At 45.3% G+C, this 10,042-nt stretch overlaps 1 pseudogene; it reads left to right on the forward strand.

Moving 5' to 3' along the window:
- Positions 1-7,298, forward strand: part of LOC122143600 — an 18,423-nt pseudogene extending 11,125 nt beyond the window's left edge.
- Positions 7,299-10,042: the final 2,744 nt, after the last annotated feature.

Consider the following 10,042-nt stretch of genomic DNA (forward strand, 5'->3'; position numbering starts at 1 on the left):
CGAACTGAAGCTACTTTAACCAAAACATGCGCTTGACCGCTCTGCTGTAAATGCAATCACTGATCGCTCGGTTTGAGGGTAGATTCTGAAGTGTTCTCTGTGGTGGTAATGGCAGACCACAGTTTAGTTTAGCTGCATTCTGTTCTGCATCTGTCAGCCGTATGCGGTTTATTCTGTCTGAAGGTGTGTCTCTGTGTCTGTCAGGCTGGATGCATCACACGGTCGAGCAGCTGGGAGATAAAGCTAATAAGGACAGCTACGCCCATCCAGTGTCTCCAGAAGTCGCTGGAAGCCGATCCGAACTCCGGCCAGTCCTGGTACTTCCTCGGCAGGGTCGGTCACACGTCTGCGTCTGCGCATGCGGTCCGTTCGGTCGGCCGTGACGCCTGCGTTTATGCAGATGTGGTTTCGTTTGCTCTCTGCAGGTGCTACTCCAGTATCGGGAAGGTCCAGGATGCATTCATTTCATACAGACAGTCCATAGACAAATCAGAGGCCAGCGCAGACACGTGGTGCTCGATCGGGTACGTACCTGTCAGATCAGATGAGCAATGAATCTGCTGATGTTTACATGAAGAGCTCTTCGGTCACTCATGTTACACTTCTTATAGCTGAAGGTAATCTTCAGCTCTATTTAATGCATTACAGTTTAATGTCAGTTATCATGTATAGCATCTTAAATGTGGGTCTGTTGGTCAGGGGCTGTGCAATTAAATCGAAATATCACAAACTGAGTGCAGACCCCAAGTATTAACTTAAGAAAATTATTTCACATTAAATCTTACACCCCCCCCCCCCCCCCCAATTCATAAAGAATTCAATATTATTTCACATTAAATCTTGTATCATTGTCTTCTAATAATCCTGTTAAATATTCGTGATTTATGATTGTTGTCATAATCGAGCAGCCCTGCTGTTAGTAGTGCAGCACATCAGTTTGGTGCAGTGATTCTTCCAGAATGATTCTGTGGTATGACGGCAGTAACATCACGGCGTGAGGACGAGTAAGTGATGGCGCACCTGTTGTTTCTTCTGACGCTGCCGCGAAAGCCTCGTTCTGTCTGGTTTGCTCTGGTAGAGTGCTGTATCAGCAGCAGAATCAGCCCATGGACGCGCTGCAGGCCTACATCTGCGCCGTGCAGCTGGATCACAGTCACGCCGCGGCCTGGATGGACCTGGGCACGCTCTACGAGTCCTGCAAAACCAGCCGCAGGACGCCATCAAGTGCTACATCAACGCCACGCGCAGCAAAGCCTGCAGCAACAAACACCTTCGCTGGCGGCACGCATCAAATACCTGCAGGTGAGAGCCACGCTTGCGTCCGGTCGCTCGCCCGCGCTAGACCTGCGCCGCTCGGCTCTGTCTGTGTCTCGCTACATGTTTGCATTTGTTCTGTATGTGTTCAGTTAAGTTTGTGTCTCAATCAGATTTCTTTCACTTCATTCTTTTGGTTTGTATGCGTGAGTCACTGGAGCTAGAAGGCCACCGTAAATCTAGACTGGTTTGGCATCAGGCCGCACTGCTCTGTGTGTTTGAACTGTTCCGCCGCACCACCTCAGATGGCTGTTTTACATGTCTTTTTCACGCGTTTTCATCCTAGGCTCAGTTCTGTAAACCTCCCAACACAATAGTCTACAGAGTACAAAAGTAAAAAATGCTTCCTAGTATTTGAGGAAGCCTGGAGCCTCCCAATCCCAGCAGAGCTAACGTCCAGACAGGGTGTCCAGAGCACAGGCCAGCAGGTGAGGCACCAGATAGACACACACGCTTTGACATCTCACCCTTAGATGCCCCTCTGTACACACCACACACACACAACACACACACAGCTCATCTGGTGAAACCACGCTCCTGCTCGTCACGTCTTCTGCTTGTAGTGGCACAAAAACGATCGAATTGAACAAAGTCTGTTCTTCGGGATTAGAAAATGTTTTGGGAATCGTTCGGGGTTTAAAGTGTTTCCAGAAAGGCATCGATCAGTAGCGTGGTTTCTGTGCGTGAGCTTCAGTAGTAGCTCTGCACAATCACAGCCGGGTCAAAAATGAGTTGACACCAGTGTCTCTTCAGTCCAGGAGCAGGTTTCAACAGGAGCACAGGTGACCTTCCTCGTCATTTTTCACAACCAGAGTTGTGTTTGTGCTGTAGTTTTAGTCACTGTGCCCTCTAGTGCTGCAGCTCACACAAACACTGACGCAGTCCGGCTGGAGTAGTTACTAGTCGAGTGTGTGTGTGTGTGTGTGTGTGTGTGTGTTTTTTGTTGTACAATGAGACGTGTGATCTCTCATTGATACTGATGCTCCCGCTCATAATAAATGTTTTTTATTTGGTTTTGCATCTTTTCTCTCAGAGTTCAGGTTGTTGTTGTTGTTGTTTTGGGGGGGGGGGGACAAAAAGATCTTCAAATTGGTTGCCTTATGATCCTGATGGAGATGACCAAGAAAGGATGTGAGGCAGTGTCTGTGCAGCACTTGACTTATGATATCTGTGTTACTGAAACGATGCCCCTGCGCGTAGTTTGTCCAGTTATTCCAAACTGTTTTTGGTCAGAATCACTTCATGTGTTTTTACTCTAACGACATAAAACAGGATCATGTACTATTTATTTTGGTGGAAAATTATTTCAACTGAACGTGATCTGAAAGAATTGAGCCAGTGAACCTCACAAAAGACCTTTCAAAGGCTTCTGCTGAAGACCTCAAACGTGAGCCGCACTCGAGCTGTAAATGTTGAATATCATGATGCACTCTGCTCTTTTCCTCACCTGACCGCTCTCCTTCAGTGGAGGAGTATGAGTGACTTTTTTTTACATGTATGAAGCAGATTCAGAGTTTGATAAGGTTATTGTCCTAGTGTCAGTTTCAGCATCACAATCGAAACACACTCTCAGTAGACCGGTGTAGATGTCTCTCCGTCTGTCTGTCTCTTCACGTGTCTGCCGTCTCTCTCAGGCGTGTGTAAAGCTCAGCCCGGGTCATCAGGCTCCGGTCAGTCGCTGCCGCCCGCCCCCCACGTGAGTCCGCTGGATCAGGCTGACGATCAGTCCCAGTCCAGCCAAGAGGGAAGAGGACCGCCAGCCCTGCCAAGGTTTGTGCTCCGTTTCCTCCGGTCAGCACGTCGCTGATGTAATGACCGCCGTTATAATCCCATCTCTGTCTCTTCACGTCGCTCAGAGTTCTGCAGAGTCTTGGACCCACAGTTCAGCACAGCCACAAACTCCGAACTGGTACCCGTCTCCTCAGAAGCTGCAGGTGAGAGCGTGACGAGCACCTCATTAGAGATCGAACGATTACTGGTTTGATGATAAATTATGATAGAGTTCCCCATAGTTAGAATTACTGTTTCTTATTTTAATTATATTAAAACCCATACTTGATTATAGCGATTTGAACAACTTATAAATATCCAGCATGAAGCACAGTTTTCAGTAACGTCTCGTGCACACAGAAGCAGAGCATCATTCTGTGTGAAAACACGGCAGAAAAGCTGCGAGGTTTAAAAAGACTGCTACGGGAATTATACAAGTGAACATATGAATGAATTAATATTAGTGTACCTCTGAAGGTCCTGACTGTCTTCAGAAAAAGATTTGATGGCATTTTGTTTTCATCAGCACATTTTAACAATACCGTGATAATACTGATAACCGTGATAATTTAGGTCACTATAATCATGAGAATTGTTCATGCCATTACATCTCTACACCTCATGTTGTTGCCGGAGAATCGCTGGTCAGTTCAGACAACAGCCAGCAGGCTTGATGTTGGTTTAGACCAGCGGTGTCCAGTTCTGCTCCTGGAGGTCAGCTCCGAGGTTTCTAGTCATCCTGAAGACCTCGATGGGCTGCTTCAGGTGTGTTTGTTCAGGGGCTCTGCTGGAAGGAGCAGGTTTGGACACTCCTGGACTCTCATGGACTTGCAGGGTTCAAACGGTCATGAAAAACCTGGAAAAGTCATGGAATTTCAAAAAAGCTTTGAAAATAACGAGTTTTGGAAAAATAAATAAACCCAGAATGTTTTGGAAAAGTCATGTAAATTTATTTCACAAATCTCTGTATAATAGAATTGTTTTACTCTTTATAATATTGCATAGTTTTACTCATTCCCGCAGCTTTTGAGTTTAAAATGAGGGTAAATCCTGCACATATTTATTCAATGTAGTGTGTAGGTTAGATGAGTAAATAAATCCTCACAGACTTCAGATCAAATCAGTCTTTTGGTGAAACAGCGTGAGTGCTTCATCTTACTACTGCGTCTCAAAGCGGCTTCTCATCTCAGAACGACGAGCCGCTGCACGCTGTTTCTGGACAGATGACTGAACTAATCGGCTCACTGTTGCATCGTCACCAAAAAAATGACCTTTTGCACCTTGTTTTAAATACTTTTTAAGCCACTCAGTACTCGTGTGCTCCAGAGACTGTTTTCTGTGCGCTCAGTCACTTCATATAAAGCTGCTTCACAAGTATCATATATTGGGTTATTTTTCGCAGCTTGTTGCACTTCAGCGGTCAGATACACACACAGTGACATAACAATGGTCATCCCTGTGAGTGTCCTCTTAAACACAGTCAGTTTTGTAACATCTGGCGAAGCTGCAGCTTTGTATTTAAATCAAATAGAACAAGAAACAAGTAGCATTAATAGTCATTTATTTTAGTTAACATTTTTTGTCTGCTAAGAAAAGTTTAAAACAGATTTGTATTCTTATTGTGAAATAATAGAACATTATTATTTAATGAATATTTTCTCAAAAATCATGGGAAAGTGATGGAAATGTATTGGTAGAAACGGCTGAGCTGCTTCTCATACAGAGATCTTCCCGTCTGTTTTTCTGGTGGGACATCATGACCGCTACTGAGCTGTTTTGGGTTGACCACCTGTATTGTGAACGCTGATGATTTCTGTCAGTGGTTTAATCAGTCGGTCACTCTTTGTCTTGTTCCACTCAGCTTGCTGGAGCAGTTGCGAGCGAACCGGACGAGTCTGAAGCCGCTTCAGCTGCAGATGTGGGAGCAGTTGGAGGCTCAGCTGTCAGACTCATGCACCAGCAACAGGTACATCAGACCAGCACTCACGAAACCGTCTGAAGAAAAGAGTTTGAATCATGAGAAGTGTGTTTGAGAATTCTTCAAACTCTCGGGTCTCTGTGATGCATCAGCGTCTCAAGACTGTGGTGACGCATTGATTATGAGGCTGTTTGTTTGACTTGCGCTTTCTTGACCTGTAGTTTACAATTGTATGTAACTTTTACCTGCAGATGAGGCAAAACTCATTTCGGGCAAATACGAGCCAGCCTCCCCAACGGCCCCTCACTGCCTGCTCACCCTGTTCCTCGCGCTCCGTCCTGCAGCGCTCCGCCGCTAGCCAACGGGCCGCTGCCTCCTTCAGTCGCGATAATCACACGCCAGGAACCCGAGCGAACGGAGACGTGCCTTACCTGCAGCCCCAACACACTACCTCACACACTGCACAAGCCCAGGAGACACCAGGAAGAGCCAGCATCTCCCCTCCGCTCAGGTGTGCACTTACACTCCAACCTGAGAGTTCAGCACACTATTGAAGCAACGTGGGGCCCTGACCCCGCCGCCCCCTGCACACCTCAGACCTGACACAGAACACTGAGATTTAAGAGACATTCATCCATAAGTGTCTTTAGTGTGAAAAAGATCTCATCTAATGTGCTTTAGCTTGAGCATTTAAAAAAAAAAAAACAAGAGAACTCCTGAGCGTTAGATACATGTGTCTGAATGATGCAGGTCTCAATGTACGGCTTACTGCTAGCTCTAATCTGCATCTAGATTCAAGATCTGAATTTTTTTTAATATTCCATAATATCATTTGTTTTCCTCATGCACACTTAAAATTTTAAAAGGTTTTAAGGGATAGTTCACCCCAAAGTGGAAATTAATTCATTGATTACTCACCCTCATGTCCTTTCAAACCTGTAAGACCTTCATCTTTGGAACACAATTTAAGATGTTTTTGATTGAAATCCGAGAGCTTTCTGACCCTCCACAGGACTCACCCGCTTCGACTGACACGGAGGACAAGAAATCCTTGAATAAAGTTGTTTTTTTGGTTTTCCCTTTGCACACACAGTATTCCTGTAGCTTGGTAACAGTACGGTTAAGGCCACTGATGTCACATTTTACCGATGTTCTTACTACCTTTCAGAGCCATAAAATGTTTGTTGCATTGCTGTCTATTTTGTGTTTTCTGAAGATGAACGAAGGTCTTACGGGTTTGGAACGACATGATGGTGTGTAATTAATGACAGAATTTTCATTTTTGGGTAAACTTAACTCTTTAAGGTTTTGTGACTAGCAAAAAGGCTCTGTTTTGTCTGTGCCGGACATTAATCTGTTACCTCATGACTTTCCCTCTTAAAGCAATAGTAATTCTACAGATCTGACATCCAGCAGGCAACACTTTCTGTGTCATGGGACGATCATAAGCAAATAATCTCATTACATTTTTTAATATTCCCATTTTGTGTTGAGTGCGTTGAAACTTAGCAACACGCTTCCTCAATTACAAACCCAAAAACAGCGTTTATCACTCTCTCTCCTCGTTTGTGTTTGTTGACTTGAGCTTAATAATGGCACTATTATTCTTTAGATCTGTGTCTGATCTGACTCCATTATTGAGTTTCCATTGATTCTGGTGGTGGTGACTTGAACTTTTGAATTTCCTCCTGATTCAGGGGCTTCAGAAAGGTCTGGGTTCGCTTTGGGCATGTCCTAATGGAGACCGGACTCTCTCTTCCAGTGCTTCGGCCGACGGCGGCCCTCACAATCAGGTTGGACTTTTCCGCCACGACCCCATCGGAGCCCGCTGTTAATCATCTGTCCTCCTCCTTCCTCCACGTCGTCCCCCGCTTCTCTTCCTCCTCGCAAACGGCTACCTCAGGTGCGCCCCACGGCACCGCCCCGACCAAAGAGAGCGCCGCCCTGCAGGGCAACGGTTCCACTGCCGCCAACCAACCCCAGCCCTGACCGCTCGCCGCCGGCCGCTTCCGCAGACAATCCGCAGCTGTCCAAGAGGAGTCCGGCCGCCGGCTCCAGGGCCAACCACGTCCACCCGGGCTCCAGCGCCTCCTCGCCCACCTCGTCCCCATCGCCCCGCTGCCGCCGTGCCGGCCGCCGTTGTTCAACGGGAGCGGATGGGGGGGGAGCGTGTTCGGAGGACCCTCGGAGCCCGCTGAAGCTGGAGCCGCCGGAGCTCTGCATCAGAGCAGCTCTCAAAAACCGTCTCACTCGTCCTCCACCGTCTCCATTTACCCCACATCCGCAGACGTCCTGAAGGCCTGCAGGTACACTGAGCTCCCGCGGAGCGATGAGAGCATCGGCGCCCTCTAGTGGCGGTCCGTGCTGTTTTAGACCTCACCTTTGAAAGCTAAAAAATTTCCTGATAGTTGCTCACCCCCCCACGTCACCCTGCATGTTCATGTCTTTTAAGGTCACAAAGAAATACTTTTTTTTTTTTTTTTTTTTTTTTTTTTTTTTTTTGAAATGAATTTTTTTTTTTTTTTTTTCTCCATACAGTGATTTAAACGTCTAAATGCAGTTTCAGATACGCTTCAAAGAGCTCCTCACGACCCCAGCCGAGGATAAGGGTCTTATCTAGTGAAACCATCAGTCATTTTCTGAAATAATTCATGTTTATAGACTTTTAACTACAAATGCTGTGGCTAGCGTTAGCTCTGCGACGCGTGTCTTTATTAGCTGATGTTGAGAGGTTAGGCGTGATGCAGGCGGAAGCACTGACCCGGTTGTTTTACAAAGCAAACATGCGAAAAAAAAAAAAAAGAAGTCACATGGCCTTTACAACAAAGTAGGTAAAACAGCATGTCTGATGATTTAAAGTGGAGAAGAAAATGAGACAGGAGTTTTTATGAAACTGAAGTACAAAGACAAAGAACTAACCGCGTGTGAGCTTTCCCAACATCAGCTAATAAAGACACGCGTCGCAGAGCTAACGCTAGCCAAGCATTTGTGGTTAAAAGTCTATAAACATAATTATTTTTAGAAATGACTGATGGTTTCACTAGATAAAGACCCTTGTTCCTCGGCGGGGGTCGTGTAGAGCTCTTTGAAGCTGCACTGAAACTGCATTTAGACGTTTAAATCACTGTATGGAGAAAAATCCTGGAATGTTTTCCTCAAAAAAACTAAATTTCTTTGTGACTGAAGAAAGAAAGACATGAACATCTTGGATGACACAGGGGTGAATAAACTGTCAGGAAATGTTTATTCTGGAAGTGACCTTATCCTTTAATGCTGTTCCTACACACATTCTGTAAAAACTGCTGATAAAACTAAAATGGTTGGTTAAAACATTTTGTAACTGAGTCTGGGCACAGATCTAACATAACCACACACCAAACATGCTCTCTTTACGTTTGTTAAGAATTGCTGCATTAACATGTTGTTTACACAGCGTGGTCCTCCTCTCCTTGAGCTCCAGTGGGTTTGAAGGGTCATTATGAAGCAATTTCAAGGTTTCCTTTCTCTTTGGAGTGTTACAAGTTTCCTGGTGCCTAAAGAAGAATCTGTAAAGTTGCAAAGACTAAAGTCTGAAATTCAAGAGAGCTATTCTTTATTAAAGTTAAGACTCGTCCACGTCCGGTCCTGAAAACACCTTGTTTAAAAAAAACAGCCTCACATCTTACGTCACTGGGTGTTGGGGAGATTTGCATAACACCTCCCAAATGTTCACCGCAAAGAAAGTAAGGCGTAACTTTTAGTCCTCGCTGTAGTATTGTTGTCATGGGAGACAATGCGTTTCCAATATGGTGAGGGGCATAAAATTTCTGGTGCCATGGCTTGAGGTTATTCAGCCAATCACAGCCCAACTGGAGAGCGGGCCATCAGAGCACACCGTTGACTTTCAGAACAGTGAGCTTCCGTAAAAATCGACGTGTTTCAGAACGTACGAGACAGTAAACTGTACAGTATGTGGAAATGTGTGGGGGGGGCTAACCTTAAACCGCATAAACACATTGCATACACCAAAGACACCAAATACTGTTGGTTTTTATGTATCATATTTGATACTGTCAAGAATTTGACACAATCTGTATTTGTTTAAAGCCGATATAAGAAATAAAGGTGACTTGACTTTTTTAGCATTAGTTACCCTTTAAAATGTTGGAATAAAAAGGGACAAAACTCTGAAAGAGTGAAGATACATGAGTGTAATTAGTGCACTTTAATCACATCACAGACAAAAATACATTCTCTACATTATATTTTGATGATTGTCACACGTTGTTTGCACACAAAAAAATGCAATATTTTTTACCTTTTGACCATAGTGAGCTTCCGTTAGGTTTGTGTTGTGTTTGTGCGTCAGCAGGTTATTGACTTTCTTTAAAACATTTCAGACTACGATTAGTTTGTAAAATATTGTTTTAGTTCTGCAGAAATAACTTTTTTCTTCATGTGTATGTCACGTTTATTTACAGGAATCTTGGGAATGGACGGGCTGTCACGCAGCAGTATCCTGCTGAACAAGTGGTCCCTCCTCCCACGGATTTCCTCATCCTCCGTGCGCCGCCGCTGGCTAAAGACGAAAACTCAACCCAGAAACCCCCGGAACCCCCGCCCCCCCCGAAAAAGGGCCAAAAAAAAAAAAAAAAAAATCTATGTGAGCAGCGCAAACAGCTACCCTGCCTAGCAATGATTAACACTGCGTATATGTGATGCGTCGCTTTATAAAGGGAGTGTTGTGTTCATGTTTCAGCTGGAGAATAAAAGAGACCGCGTTCTTTCCCGCCGCTGCAACCAGTTCTGCACCAATCCATCCAAACCCTGTCAACCGTCATCCGCGGCCTGGGCCGGAGCACTCAAACTGGGTTAGAGTCTTACAGCCTTCTTTAGCTAGCTCCCACACCATAGCACTCCTCTCTCTCTTCTCTCTCGCTCTCTTCCTCTCTCTCTCTCTCTCTCCTCCCACACACTCACTCACACACCTCATCTCACCACTTCTCTCTCTCACACACGGACACACACACGCGTACGTCTCTCTCTCATCACACCACACAT

The sequence above is a fragment of the Cyprinus carpio genome, unplaced genomic scaffold, assembly GCF_018340385.1.
Source record: "Cyprinus carpio isolate SPL01 unplaced genomic scaffold, ASM1834038v1 S000006459, whole genome shotgun sequence".
NCBI lineage: Eukaryota > Metazoa > Chordata > Actinopteri > Cypriniformes > Cyprinidae > Cyprinus > Cyprinus carpio.